We start from the raw sequence: 13,156 nt of genomic DNA on the forward strand, positions 1-13,156 counted from the left end.
GGGGCTTGCTGAGGGGGGAGTGAAAGGTGAAAATTAAAAGCTTCGCTCTTGTACAAATCATCATAAGCACCGCCGCACATGCACAACAGGTTTACATTGACTTCAGCCGCTGGTTTATGTAAAAATCGGCACTGATCCAACATGGCCGAGAGCTGTTTTTGCACATAGTTTACTTTATTATTGTTGTTTAACGAACTTGAGTCGGTACTATACGAAGCATACACTAAATCGAGTTTTGTTGATAGAGTTCCAATTCAACACTCCGGTATAATTTCCTTGGCTTGGTGCAAACGCCTGCTGTAGGAGTTCAGTGTTTTTACCAGTGTGGGTCGTAGCACAGGTCCTGTTTGTAGAAATGTACCATGGTTAGCATTAACTGTGAAACCTGGGCCTGTTGAGTCATTTCATTTTATTTTGTGTCTCAGGTTTCTTATTTGTGGCGGGAGAGAACTGATATATTCGGCTCTTCAACATATTTGAAATACCAGAAACAAAGATGATCGCCACACATCGCTATTCAGAAATGCAATTGTGAGTTTTCGAATGTCCTTAAGTAGAGGTGCAACGGTTTCAGATCTTGGTGTACAATTATAGTCTGAGAAAAAAAACGCGGTTTTATTGTTATTCTTATAGACACTTAAAAAAATTACATAAGCATTCTTTGAAAATTTAAATTAAACAATAAATAACTGAAAATAAATAAGTTGCTGCCTTTTAAAACAAATACAGCACACAAATATGTAAAAAAAATATAGTTTCAGAACTTGAAAAGCTCAAATTAGCTTTAAGAGGTTTGTTTTAACAAAGTGAAAATAAATAACTGAATAATAAAATATAAAGTACCTGCCATTTGAAACAGCCATAAATAATACACTTAACAGTGAAACAACATATTAGGTATGTATCAATTTCTTTCCATTTCAATCACACTTACAGGTGAAATGTTCGTCCACAGCCTTTAAGCTGACTATTTGTGCAGTTTACCGCTACACATGTAGACATTTTGCAGCCAAATGCGTATGCCAAGATACGTTTCTTGGGAGTCCCAAGATGGCGTCCCCGCAGCTTGAAAAGTCTCGGCCTATGGATGAGCCCTGTGTTGTTGTGCGTCCGCTAAATGGGCTATGTGGAAAAGTTTAAACTGACGGACTGTTGTGAGCGTAAATAACCGGTGTTGTTGAATGGCTGCGGTTATATAATCCTAATGTTTAAAAACCACGATTAATCGTAAAAAAAACCGGTTAATAGCTGCACCCGTAGTCCTAAGGGCTGACTTGGAGCCAGTTAGTTACAAGAAAGATTCACACCGTATCACCTATGACATAACTCTGCATCAACTTTTGCATTTCTTGCCTCTGAGTCGTTTCATTACATTGCGAAAATTTTGTGCTAACTTCAGTCGCCTGTTCAAAAATAACAATCATCCCTGCTAAGTTGCGTTCAAGTGGAATTGAGCGTTGTCCAAAACCGTAAAGTTTCACTTCAAACATCCACGCTAAACTCTTCTCACTCGCTGGGATTGTTTAGCCATTGCCTAATTCAAAGACACGGCCAAAATGTGTCACGGCGCAACAATTGTCCCTCAGATAATTTTTGGCGCCTAGTACTGATACTGACAGATACTGTAAATGTCACCACCCTTGGACGAGCAAACATCTCGTGTCTTGTTCTCAGACGATCGTGAAACGATATTACGATGACATAACAGGTCCGGGTAGATGTTTGGCGAAAGTTAAAAAATAAAATAAAATGCACTCTGTTTGAAAACAGATGATAAAAAAGCCTAACTAAAAAAGGACTGACTAGTCTAAAATGTATTTCAGTACAAAAGTAAAAGTGACAATGTATTGTACTTTGTATTTACCACCACTGTTTTTGGAGAAGTAAAAATGCCGCAAGTGTCTGAATTGAGAAAGCCCCGTAATTGTTTTCTGCGGGGTATTGGCAAATGACGGGCTGCCGCTTTGTTTGCGACACGGCATAAAATTGTTGTGAGACCAAACAAGCTGGCAAAGCAACATTGGCCCGGCTTTCACAAAACGTGCGATTATTTGACAAACACTAAAGACAACACCTCGGTGCCCCGCTGGATTCCTTCTCAATGGCTTGATGGATGGCAATTTACAAGCCTCATTAACGGCACAAAGGCCCAGAGTCAATTAAAAACGGGCTGGAAAACAGCTTTGAAAAGGTGATGCTTCGCAATCAAAAGGATGTGGAAGCCCACCGAGCGCGTGACCCCTAACACACCCTCGTAATTTGATGAGGACTTTGATTGTGAGTCGCCACCTTCATGTTGGGGGTGAGAAGTACTAAGTGAGTGTTCAAAGACCGAGCCTGTCACGCTAATGTTTATCTGCTTATTGTGAGTCTGAGTGGCGTGTCATCAGGTGCATCTGGGCCTGTTGTTGTTGCCTTGTTTAGGTAAAGGATGGGATTGCTTTCAACCTGTGATGCTATCACGGGTAGCATGGCTTTTATTAGCGCAGCTTCTTTGGAGAAAAGTTTCCGTTATTTATTATTAATATTATTATTATTAAAAAAAAATTCAAGCTAATTTGGGAACCTCTGTATTATTGTATACAATCAAGACCAAGACTTGCAGGAATACGGACTGAGTCAAGACCAACACTGAGGGTTGAGTGAAGACCAAGATGTCCAGATTTTGGGGAGTTGAGACCAAGTCAAGACCAATACTTTGAGGCTTTAAGACCAAGTTAAAATTGAGACTTGACCTAAGAACAAGTCAAGACTGAAACTTTGAGGGGGTTAAGTAGCAGAGATAGCAAATCCAGGTCCAGAAAGTAAAACCCTCACAGTTTGGCTTTAGGCCCTGATGCTTGCTTGCTCTCTCTCTCTCTCTCTCTCCCTCTCCCTCCCTCCCTCCCTCCCTCCCTCCCTCCCTCCCTCTCTCTCTCTCTCTCTCTCTCTCTCTCTCTCTCTCTCTCTCTCTCTCTCTCTCTCTCTCTCTCTCTCTCTCTCTCTCTCTCTCTCTCTCTCTCCTCTCTCTCTCTCTCTCTCTCTCTCTCTCTCTCTCTCTCTCTCTCTCCCTCCCTCCCTCCCTCCCTCCCTCCCTCCCTAGCAGGTAAACGAGCACCATGGGAGCTAGCTAAGGAGCTAGCTAGCATCATGGGCTAAAGCCAAACAAACTGTGGCAGGGTTTTTACTTTCAGGTGCGAGCTAGCTAGTTCCCTAACTAGCTCCCATGGTGCTCGTTTACCTCCTAGGGAAGCTAGCTAGCTAGATAGATAGCTAGCATCAGGGCCTAAAGCCAAACTGTGGCAAATCCAGTAAAAACCCTGCCACAGTTTGGCTTTAGCCCCAGGTTGAGACAAAGTCAAGACCATGAAACAGATCGTCTTTTATTTGAGTATTCAGCACACACATTTAAGATTTGTGTGTTGCTTAGTAGTTGGCTTTATTTTAACCTTAGCATTCTAAATCCACAGAGAGTGGAAATGTGTCCTCCCTGATTTGTTATGACGGTCAAAATTAGGTAAGGGTCATTTTTTGGGACACTCTGTATATGTTCTTTCTAAGATGAACGGGTTGATCCCTGCAGTTTTGGTCTTGAGAATAAATCCTGAGGCTTTCATGTCTCAAAATACAATTGATTCCAAGATCGGACCCCCCAAAAGTAGCTATTTTAGATTTTTTTTTTTACAGGGTGATTAGATTTAATATACGAAATTATGGAGGACCCGAGGGATGATGAGACCTGAATCTTGCCTCTCAACCAGGGCTTTGTAGCTTGAGAATGAGAAAGGAATGGCCAAAGTGCAGAATAACATTAATGGTCAGGAGAAGCACTTGATGCGCCACGTTGCCATTGGACCTTTTGGGTCAAGAAAATATTCCAGAGTGGTTGGAGTGGAGTCCCCTCCTTGAGCCGCCTCTTCTGGCGTAAGCTAGCCCGAACCTGCACTTCCACTCATCCTAATCGCCGAGCCCAATCCATTCCCCTGTCTAGCACCTCTTCAGAGGCCGCTCGCCCCCTTTGTTCTGACAATACACAAACGACCATTCAAATGGAGGGACTCTGTAATCAGTGAAATACTAGCCCGGGGCTTTTTAGAATGGGGGGTGGGGGGTAGGGGGGGTAGGGGGTAAGAGCGCAAGAGAGAAAAAGAGAAGAGAAAATCCATCCATGACCAATAGACTCTAACTACCTGTCTGGCTTTTTAGCAGCAGATGTTATTTGGGAAAAGAGAGGAAAAATGTGCCACTCCAGATGTACAAAGTGAAGGTTGGCTGGTATCTCCACCCACTGGGGAAGGGGGGGGGGTGCAGTTGCTTTGATAAAGCTCGTTTTTGCCTACATCTTGGGTTCAGGGAAATATTTCCAGGGACCCACTCATAATCCTAACACAATTACCAGTGTGTGCACAGGGATTAAAAAATTGCCTAATTTTGAGAAGTCTTATCGTTACAATAACTAATTCATATTTTTCAAAGAAAAACCTGTAATGTTATGAGAATAAATATTTCATATTTCCAAGAAAAAATATTTACAAAAAAGATAAAAAGTCAGACTTCGCCAAGATAATGTTGCAATATATTATAGTAAAAAAATTTAACAAAAGAAGAAAGTCATATTTTAATAAGCACATTTTAGAAATACAGCTTTACTTTCACACAAAAAAGGCATCAACAGTTTTTAATGAGGTCTGTTCTCCACCCTGAATTCTTGTTTATAGTTTTATTTGGATGAGATTTGGTGTGTCGCTTGGGTATGACACAAGGACAAATGCAGTATTTTTTTTTTAAATGATTTTTGTAAAAACTGCATGCAAGTCATGGAGTTTGGAAGATGAGGACATTGTCTTCAATGTAACAAATGCTAATGTTTGGAGTAAAATATTTAAGGGTCAAAGCAGGAGTAGCTGAGGCAACCAACGAGGCTGTAAACCAAGCAAAAGCTTGGTGATGCTGTAGTCGGTCAAGAAATACAGAGGACTTGTTTTGCATGTCTATTTATACGACATCCCTCCTCCATGCGCTCCTTTCTGGTAATTTTTTTTACAATTAATATCATGGTGACAGAGAGCCAATTAGCGAGTAAGCACAGTCAGGTATTTAAATTCATAGAAGCACTTCAAACTTATTCTTCGCTTTTTTTTTCTTTCTCATTAATCCTTCAAAAGGTATACAACAAAGGCATTTTATATGCCTATGCTTGATATTTTCCATATAATATTATCTGTCTTCTTTTAACTAATTGACTAAATAGCAATTTTGTGTGCGTAAAAGCAAGCATGAACCTTCATCTAATCAACTTAAGCGCAGGTCTCCAATCAAGGGCGACCACATGCAACGAGCGCAAGAGCTCCACAGAGCTCGGGGGCTTCAAGTCATTACAGATTTCAGCTTTTTGAAGTTCACCCACTGACAAATTACCTTGTTGCGCCGGACTGCTTGGAGTGAGCTATGTCTTTCAAACGTCGGGTAAAAGGAGCGCCCGAGGCGACTTTGGAAACTGAGATGAAACAAATATGCTTTCGGTTTAGGTGAAGCTGTGTTTTGGTAGGTAAAGTCGAATGGAAATTAAATGCGAGCGCCCTCGAGGCATAATCGACTAATCATCTTGTCTTGACAAACCCAGCGCATCCAGTGCTTTGTTGCCTCATGAAAACAATGAGGGATTTGTCCTGAATAAATAATATGTAACAATGTACAGTACATGACTCAGAAAAAGTTCTTTAACAAGGAGCTGAGAAGGCAAAATTCACAACTGGTTATTTATCCATAAAACATTTCCAATGTTGTTGACATCTCTGCCTTTCTGTGAATCTTGCAGTCTCAGTATCAGTCTCAGTAGTTTCAGTTGCCAGATGGCCAGTCCAGGCCTGTCGCAGTCTCAGTTGTTACACTCTTAACAGTTAGGTCAAAAGTAACCCAATTATGGATACAAAAATAAATGGGCCGATCCACTTTATGGGTAAATTTGACCCAACTTTGAGTCAAGAAATTGGTCTTTTAGTGTAAAAGATCTCATATATATTGGTCAGATCCTTTACTTGGGTCAAAAAAATGGGCCATTTTGTATATAATAACCGAGAAAGTTGGGTCATAATGACCCAAGTAGAGGATTGGTCCATTTTTGACTCATAATTGGGTTATTTTTGACCCAACTGTTTTTAGAGTGTAGGTCCATGAATGGACTAATGCAATTTTCCTGGTTCACTTAAAATTGTTTTTTGAAGAGTTCTTTAAAATCCCCCCATACTTTCCAATTCATCCATTTTCTGCACCGCCAATTGTCATTCGAGTCTCGGGTGAGCTGTAGCCTATGCCATCTCACTTTAAATGTAAACCTAACATGTACACTCTAAAAAAAAGTTGGGTAAAAAAATAACCCAACTATGGGTAAAAAATGGACCGATCCTCTACTTGGGTCAATTTGACCCAACTTTCTGGGTTGTTTTATACAAAATTACCCGATTTTTTGACCCAAGTAAAGGATCTAACCAATATTTATGAGTTGTTTTACACTAAAAGACCCATTTTTTTTTTTTACTCAAAGTTGGGTCAACTTGACCCATAAAGTGGATCGGTCCATTTTTGATCCATAATTAGGTTACTTTCGACCCAACTGTTTTTAGAGTGTATGTTTTGGGAACATGGGAGTAAGCCGGAGTATTCTGCAAACACGACACGGGAAGGATTCGAACTCTGTACCTTAGCACTGTGAGGCAGATGCGTTAGTCACTGTGCTACTGCAAATGTTGAAGGCCCCCAACCACATTGACACCTTTTTCGGCTAGAAATCCAAATAAAGGGAGCAGTTGTCATTCCATCTCTACATTAGCGCACGTCCATAGGACCGCCATGCATGCGCATTCCTGCGCTGATGACATATAGCTGTGTTTTACTTCTCACCAATACGGTGCAAAACTGTCGCTAAACATCTTGTTAATCACAACTTTTCATTTCTGAAAAATGAACAAGACATGCAGGCAGTTGTAACCTCCTTTTGTAGACTCGCACCGTCACCCCTCCCCTTTGCCCAAACTTGAGTCACCCTCAAAAAGTTCTGGAGAGGGGGAAAAAGCTGCGAGTTTGTGCTGCAAGGAATTCGCTCACATCTTTGCCATAGCAGCCGGCGAGGTAATGCGCTCACATGTTGGCGCTTGTCGAGGTGAGCGCGCCTCCCTCTTCTGTATTAATAAGCAAGCGTGTGTCCTATTGCTCTTGTACACACTGGGCCAGGATTTTTTTTTTCTTTTTTAGCTTACGGGAAGACGTGATGATGAAGTCCCCCTACAACTATTCCTCCCACATGCTTGTTCCATTGAAGTGTTCCCAAATCTTGCACCCCTAACCCCCATACGCCCCTTTATCCCCAATGCCTACAAGTAAACAACAAATAAACCATTGCCAAAGTGGATAAATGTTTATACAAGCACTTCACCCGTTGTCTTTAGAGCTGTACACAAATTGAATTGAGATGCGAATTGGACCGATTAAAACGAACGCTGAACTCGAATTTTCATAGCATTGTCAGGAATGATTAGCCGGCTAATGAGTTTTTGAAATGTGAAGCAATCAGTCAATAAAGCCCATCAAGGCAGTGTATCAACACCTTTGTTGTGACTTCGCTGAATCTGTCCTAGCAACTAACGGAAGGAGTTTGCAAACTCGGATCCTGGACCGGAAAACACAAACTCACCCAGGTTAGCTTAGCACAAGCGAGCTGGCAAGACATAACGCAGATGGATTTCAAATTTGACCAAATGTAAAAACAAAACAAAAAAAACTGGGATCTCCCATTGGCCAGGATACGGCGAGGGATCCTGGTGTTCAAAGTAAACTATTTTAAACTAAAAAGGAAAATATTTCTTTAGGTTGTAGTAGAGCTGCTCGATTATGAAGAAAATATTAATGATGATTTATTTGGTAATAATTGCAGTCACGATCAGGACAATCTTTTGTTTTTTGATACAAAACAAGAAAATGTCTAAACGTAAAAAAAATATGAAAACATTAATTTCTTTGAAGAACTATAATTATGCAAGTTCCTTTTGGACCAAACAAGATTGATTAAATTGGTCATTTTAAAATAAAAAACAACTCAAAATTAGTATTAATAATATTTTATTTTTGTTTACGATTATGCCAATTTTATGATTGTGGAGTGTAATAATTGTGGGAATGCTAAACAGCACTGTGTAAGCCCATTTATCATTTTGATCAAATTAGATTTTTCATTTGTTGGCGTATGGCACGATTTCCGGCATAAGTACATTGACAAACCCATTCGAGTCGATTTAGAACTCGTTCGTTCATGTCGACACGAATAGCAAACGCTGTAGTTGTCTTAAAAAAAAAACATCGTGAGTGCCCTCAAACAGGCCACCAGTGATATTAGGACACTCGCTATTTTCGGTACATTTAACACTTTTCAAATACGCTCACAATGTGTTTAAAAAAGTTACTTCAATAATACTCTTTAAATATGTTCATTTGCATGTACATTTTCGGGACATGGAGGGAATTAGTAGACTACAGTCAGAAACTGAAGAAAATGTCTGGCAATGACAATGACGGCTTCCCTTCGCGCTAATGTAAACATACCAGCGTGATCACTTTTTCCCCCCTCGGGGCGAAGCCTTTGTTCCATTTTGAAAGCTCCTGTGAGAGCCTGAAATGTTCCCCTCTCTTCCTCGCTGGTTTATTTTTGCTGGTATCCAGGTGATGCGCCTGCCTGTCACATCAAGCGCAGACGGCCTTATTTCCTCTGAGCAAAGGTCAAAACAATCGACACGGGAGGGACGCGGGTGGGCGGGGCGGCGGGTAGCAGACCACACTTGTCAGCTTGAAGTGTGACACGACAAGCTGCGCAGTGCCGTAGATGTCTGCCTATTCGGAAGTCGCAATGAGAAAAACCTCAATGCAAATAAATGGAAGGTGGACCAGCAGAGTTTCCGCCGTCAAGGCAAATCAAAGTAAGACGTCAGTGCCACTGGGGGCCGCCAAAGTGTAAACTTGGCAGGCCATTCAAAAAGGATGCTCCGCCGCTCCAAAACATCTGCACGTCCCATCTTGAAGGGCAAACGGCAAGTTGCGTTCCAGCCCGCCGCATCATCATAACAACACTTAGCAGGGTTACAGTACTGACCACATGTCAGAGCCACAGAATTATAATAAGCTAGTGTTAACACATGTTGACAACACCTGTTGTTGTGCAGCCAGTTTTTTCCCCGAGACGAGATGCACAGATGGGCTGGGAAAAAAAGACAGTCAACCTTTACGTTAACAAAAAAAAAGAGGACAATGTACATGCATGCAGACTTTACATATCGTCACACTCTAAAAATAATAATAAGTTGTTGTTTTTTTGGCCAAAATTATTTGTTTTCTTAAATCAAGATGTCAAACATACGGCCCGCGAGCCAGAACTGGCTCGTCAAGGGGTCTAATCTGGCCAATGAGGACAGAATATAACTGCAGTTTAATAAAAAACAAATAGATTTATTTATTTATTTTTGCTATTTTTTATTTGCTATTTTTATCCACTGGATGGCACACTCACAATAATTTAAATGACATTCTGAAATGTGGATGTTACTCAAACATTTTGCACTCATTTTTTGCAATAATGATGATCATTAATTTATCATAAACAATTAAATAAATGGGAATATTTTCAGATTGTGCATGTAATTATTTGCACACAAAACAGGAAATATTTTTAGCCTGTTGTTATTTATAGCATATTAGGCCACAGACATATTGGTCCGGCCCACTTGAGATCAAATTTGGGTGAAAGTGGCCTCTGAATTAAAATGAGTTTGACACCGTTGGCTTAAATCATCTCCTCATGATGCAAATGGTAAAATGTTTTGTACTTCTTGAAAAATCTGAAAAAAATACTTTAGGCGATTATTTGAACTCATTCACCCCCAGTCATTTTCACTGAAGCAACCCACTTTGCTCCCGGCTGTTTAACTGGATTTTGACTGATTTTGCAAGGCCCACAGAATATTGTGTTCTATTGCTATAGAAATATGGAACCTACCAAAAAAAAGATTAGAGTCTCTTCTTTCATCAGGAAAAAATATATATATTTGTATCTGTTTCTGTTTTGCAGCAATTAGCATTATAATATAAGTTTCATCAATATTCACATTCCTGGTAAAAACAACACCGATAGAAAGAGCTTGTTGCAACATGGCCCTGGTTGATCTCTTATACTCTGCTGCCACCTGCTGGCCATTTTTTAAAATAACTAACCATTGCCTTCAGCCACCTCTTCATGTCAGAATCAAAGCCTTGTGTATGCTCTTGCGTAAAAACATATAAACACAAATAACATAAAAACACGTGTAAACACATTTTTGGTAGTGAAGGACAAAGTATTAAAAACGTATTTGGATTTGAAAGAATGCGTCAATATTTCAACTTGAGATTTAATATGGAAAATTGACATGTACTTATGAATACAAATGGCTAATAAAGTGTGAATTTCAACAACCAAGTATGTGTCCAAAGTGGTGTTACCCACTTACTGGGTACAAATCCATCTGATTACTTCATTAAATAATAATAATAATAATTGATAGGATAATGGATCGCAAATCCATCTAAATTACAAAGAAATGTATATCCATTCATCCATTTTGTAAACTACTCAGTGTGGCCGTCGGGAATTTCATTAACACCCCCCCCCCCCCACTCCCCTCCAAGGTGACGAATATTTCCCAGCATGTCCCTGATACCACTTATCCCTATTAAGGTGTGTTGCCCGTGTCTCCTTTAAATCATCATCATTATTAAACAAGATTTCACATCTTCTCTCGTGTTGTGAAATAACAGCAGCCGGCTGCTTTTCGGTCTGAAAATTGGAATTATAAAAATGCAGGTTGGGCCTTTGCGAGCAGAGGCATTCTGACAGTACTGTTCGCATTCCCAAAAGACATTCTGAAAGAACAGAGTGGGATGAGGTTGCATAATGCGCACCTTGGATTCATGGAAAAGAATGCCTGCTCTTTTGAGAAGCGTATGCTGACACATCCAGGACGTTTGAGGAGAAGCATGCGCACTGCGACGTTCTTGGCAGCAGAGCCTTTTTGAGCCTAATTGATACTAGTTGCTACAAGCTGTGCTAACAATGGAGGTTCGATGTTTTCAATCCTCATCCAGTCCTTTGCTTTTTGAGTCGCTGCGTTTTGCTCGATTGGAAGGTCATGAGGTTCAGTCAAGTGGGTCTCCAGTCAAAGTCACCCCCCCCCCCCCCCCATCCCGTCACTGGAATTCTTTGAATGTTTTCAATACTGTAAATAGAGTGGACAAGTACTCGTTCAAGTAGCTATTCAAGTCTCAAACAAGTTCCAAGTGAAGATGCAAGTCATTAGTGACTCAAGACAAGCGAAAGCTCAGTATCAATAATTAGTATAATTTTACAATATCTGGCATCAAACTCAGATTTGTTCAGATTCAGCACAATTTTTACCTTTTCAAACAAGCTTAAGTAATTGATACAAACCTAATTTAGCAGTAATAAATGTAATAATAATGCATACATTTGTAGAGACTGGGGTCAAGTTGCATTTTACAATTTCAAAAATGTGTTACTTCATGTTAAAGGTTAGATAGCTCTTAATGTGAAGAAAAAATGCACTGAGCTGGCCAATGTCCTACAAATATAATTATGCCATTTAGAAAAATGACCTCAACACAAATCAGTACCACACTCGTTTTTTTGCAGCACATCTTTTTAATTTCAACTTGATTTTATGAATTATGGAATTACTGTGTCAATGACTAAAAGATGCAGCCATATTTCTATTAGTTTAACATTTATTTCCACTTGATGTTAACAAGAGTATGAAAACTTAAACATAAATTTAGAACAGATGCAAAATTTGCGATTAATCGTAAGTTAACTATTGAAGTCATGCAATTAATTATGATTAAATATTTAAATTGCCTGACACCTACTATAATTGCCCATATTAATAGTTAATAGAAACTATGATCCCCAAAAAGTTTGGATTAACTCATCTTAATACCCTTACAAATAAATGGCTTACAAATGATTTGATTTAAAAACAAAACAAAAAAACTGGTTTCAACGCATGCAAAACATGTCTCTCAATTGAGATCTATCACCAATTACTACTTTCCTATTTAAGGCCATTTTAGAGTGTTAGAGTAACAGCACAAATCGCAAGTCTGTGAGTTTTTCAGCTTGTTTTTCCAGGTATTATACTTCAACTCCTCACAGAGAATTGATCGTAACATTTAAGTGATGTATTCCCGTTATCGTTGCTATTGTTGTAGTTGCACCGCGGCTTAATTGCGGTTCCGCTCTAGAACCGTGCACGCCACACCACAAAGCGTGTGTCAGTACCTCCGGGCTGCTGAATTCCGAGTCGACCACAAGAAGGGAGGCGTGCGCCGGGTGGATTTCCACGTGCCTCTTGCACGATCAAGTCTCCGTTTTGGCGGGCGGACGACGCCGTGCGTCATCCCGCGGCTGCATCACTTCCTCATGGCTGGGGGGCAAAAGAGGTTCAGCTGGGCCGAAGAGTGAAGTAATGCTTGACTCACACTTGAAGCTAATCAATTTGTTTCATTAGAAAAAGTCTGGACTTCAGTGCCATCCAGTGGTGATGAAGCTTGAAGGCCAAATGAGAAAGATGGCTTCCAATCATGAGGAAGGATCGACAGCCCTGGATTAGCTTTGCGGAAGACAATATTTGAAACTGACCTCTTGATGAAATATGTCCAATCAGCAAATCTGCATACCTACTTAGAAGAGATAAAAGTATAACTTTAAACTTATTCCCTCCCAGCCATTTTCACTGAAGCTGCTCCCGGCTGTTTGACTGGATTTTGACCGATTTTGCAAGGCCCTCAGAATTTTGTTCTATTGCTATAAAAACATGGAACCTACCAAAACAAAGTTTAGAGTATATGTTTCTATCCATTTCCGTTTTGCAGCAATTAGCATAAGAATATAGCTAAGTTTCATCATTATTCAGAAATCTGTTTATAACTTTGGGTTAATTAGCTTTTTTTTAACATGGCCCTGGTTGATCTCTTATACTCTGCTGCCACCTGCTGGCTGTTTTTGTAATAAATACCATTGCTTCAAGCATCGTTTTCAGTTCAGAGGCTGCATCAAAGCCTTCTGTATACTCTAGCATAAAAA

General features: G+C 40.1%; 1 protein-coding gene across 10 annotated transcripts in view; it reads left to right on the forward strand.

Moving 5' to 3' along the window:
* LOC147168835 (uncharacterized) overlaps positions 1–13,156 on the forward strand; it is an 82,621-nt gene that overhangs the window by 45,708 nt on the left and 23,757 nt on the right. The gene's annotated exons all lie outside the window — the stretch shown is intronic.

The sequence above is a fragment of the Leptonotus elevatus genome, chromosome 9 (genome assembly GCF_054856555.1).
Source record: "Leptonotus elevatus isolate MCC_2025b chromosome 9, RoL_Lele_1.0, whole genome shotgun sequence".
Classification (NCBI taxonomy): Eukaryota; Metazoa; Chordata; class Actinopteri; order Syngnathiformes; family Syngnathidae; genus Leptonotus; species Leptonotus elevatus.